This window comes from Chamaea fasciata, unplaced genomic scaffold (genome assembly GCF_029207755.1).
Source record: "Chamaea fasciata isolate MVZ Bird 193981 ecotype frontalis unplaced genomic scaffold, bChaFas1.0.hap1 SCAF_339, whole genome shotgun sequence".
NCBI lineage: Eukaryota > Metazoa > Chordata > Aves > Passeriformes > Sylviidae > Chamaea > Chamaea fasciata.
Window position 1 is genome coordinate 57,501 of NW_027094424.1, and position 2,500 is coordinate 60,000.

Genomic DNA, 2,500 nt, shown 5'->3' on the forward strand with positions numbered 1-2,500 from the left:
TCCCCGAGTCTGCACTTAGGGGGACGAAGGCCCTGCGCGGTGCCGACGACCGCGACGACGACGGCCCGCCGGGCCGCGTGGGACGAGGACGGCGGCCGCCGAGGAAAAAGCGCTTCCCTCGCCGACGCGCCCGCCTCCCTTCCCTCCGGGCACCGGCCGGCCGCCGCCGCCGCCGCCGCCGCCGGCCGCCGCGGACGACGGGCCTGCGAGGCGACCCCAGCCGCGCCGCCGGGGTGAGCCCCCCCGGGACGGCGATTGATCGTCAAGCGACGCTCAGACAGGCGTAGCCCCGGGAGGAACCCGGGGCCGCAAGTGCGTTCGAAGTGTCGATGATCAATGTGTCCTGCAATTCACATTAATTCTCGCAGCTAGCTGCGTTCTTCATCGACGCACGAGCCGAGTGATCCACCGCTAAGAGTTGTCTGGCTTTCGGCACCGACCCCGCGCGCGCGGAGGGGCCGGGACCGCTCGCGTGAAGCGGCCCCCTTTTTTGCTTGCGGCGAGGACGCCGTGGCGGCGCGCCTCGCTCCGAACCGTACCGGCACACGTGAACGGAGGAAAAGGAGGAGGAGGGGGGGAAACGCCCCCCCCGCACGAAACGGTCCGAAGGCCGGCCGGCCGAAAGGCGGGGAGGCCCGCGCCCCCGACCGCCTCCCCCCGCGAGGGGAGACGCCGCCTACGCGCGAGGACCTTCGGAGGCGGCCCAGGCGCCCGGGCTCGGCCCGGTCTCCGCACGGAGGGCGCGCCGCGCGGCGCGCGCCGGACCGCGGGGGCGCGGCGCCCCGCCCGGCCACTTTCACGGGACGACGCGCTCACCTGAGCCGGGGGCGCGGCCGTCGGCCCCCGCTCGCGCTTTTTCCCTTTTCCCCTCGACCGCTCCGCGGACTCGCGCCGCGCCGCCGCCCCGGAGACGCGGCCGACCCGCTCTCCCCAGCGGCCTTACGACGCCCGAGAACGACGCGCGGCGACCGCCGCCTCGCCGACGCGCCCCCGGCGGGACCGCTCCCGCCGCGAGGCCGGCGCCTCTGCCGGCCGCGCTCCGCCGCCGGCGCCGGCGCCGGAGGCGAGGCGCCGCCGCGTCCCGAGCCGGCACCGCGGGCGCCCGGGGCCTGCCGGGCGGCAGACCCGCCGCCTCTGCGGCCGCACTCCCGGGACCGCCCCCCGCCTCTTCGCGCCGCCGGGAACCCCCTGTTCCGCGGGGCACGCGCCCGGCGGAAGGCGTGACGGGGCCGAGCCCGGGGGGGCAACGCCCGCCCTCCTCGCTTCCGCTCAGAGAACGGGCGGGTGCGCGCCCCCGCGGCCGCCCGCACCGCCTTCCGTTCGGCCCGCGCGCGGCCCGGGAAAGGGCGACGGGGAAGCGACGGGCGGGGCCCGGGCCGGGACCGCCGCAGGCGACGGCGGCCGCCTTGCGGCCGACCGTCCCCCCGGAGGGGGGACACCCGCCGAGCGGCGACGCCGCCGCTCGGCCGCGGGGTCGCCGTGCACTCGTCGGCGTCCGGCCACGGAGGGACCGGGCAGAGCGCTCGCCCGGGCGGGCCAGCGGCCGAGCCAAGGACGGCCGGCGGGCGGCGCCGCCGGCGCCTTCCGGGAGAAGGAAGGCCGTCGAGGGGAGAGGCGCCGCCGCGCCCGAAGCGGCGCCGCGACGCGACGCCGCCGCGGCGGCCGAGGAAAGGGAGCGCGGCGGGCTCCGGCGGCCCAAACCCCGCAGCTGAGGCAAGGCGGAGGGCACGCGCCCTCCGCCGGCAGTCGCGCCCGCATTCGAGGCGGGGGGGCGGGGTCCGGCCCCGCGGCCGACCCGGCCACACGCCGCGGCCTCTCCGCCGAGGCCGGGCCGCGGAGAGGGGGGGGCAGGGCGCCCCTCCCCGGCGCGGCGCGGGTTGGCCCCGCGCGCGCGGCGGGACGACGGCGGCAACGACGACGACGACGACGACCAGGAGGCGCGGCCGGTCGCAACGGAACGCGCCGCCGCAGGGGATCGGCGGGAGTGGCTCCCCACCCCTTCGAGGGCGCCCGCGCCACCGCCCGGCACACCTGCCGCCGCCGCCGCCGCCGTCGCCACCGCCGCCGCCGCCGGCGGCGGGCCCGCGCCGAACCGCCCGAGTCTTTGAACCTCCGCCCGGGCTCGGCGGCCTTTCGGCCCCCCCGGCTTCCTTCGGCGTTTGGCGACGCCGAGGCGAGGAGACCGGCGGACCGCCGAGACGCGGAGCGCTAGGTACCTGGCCCTGGGGCGAGGGAAACGACCTGCATGGCCCCGCCGGGGTGCCTCCCCCACTGCCGCCCTCGGGGGAGCGTCCGCCGGCGGGGGCGCGCCCGACATCCGCCGCCTTCGCCGCGGCGTCCGTCTCGGGACCCCGGGGTTCCCCTCAGTAACCCGGCACCGCGCCCGAGACGACGGCCGCGGCTCGGGCCGCCCCGCCGGAGCGGGGACGCGGCCCGGCCGCCCGAGAACCTCGCGCGCCCGCAAGCGCGACCCGGAACGCCCGGAGGCCCGGGAGCCCCT

At 80.1% G+C, this 2,500-nt stretch overlaps 1 non-coding gene across 1 annotated transcript; it reads right to left on the minus strand.

The window, feature by feature from the left end:
• Nucleotides 1–267: 267 nt before the first annotated feature.
• Nucleotides 268–420, minus strand: LOC136305261 (5.8S ribosomal RNA). The gene has a single exon (XR_010725207.1). It is a non-coding gene; the product is annotated as a 5.8S ribosomal RNA (ribosomal RNA).
• Between the last annotated feature and the right edge of the window lie 2,080 nt (nucleotides 421–2,500).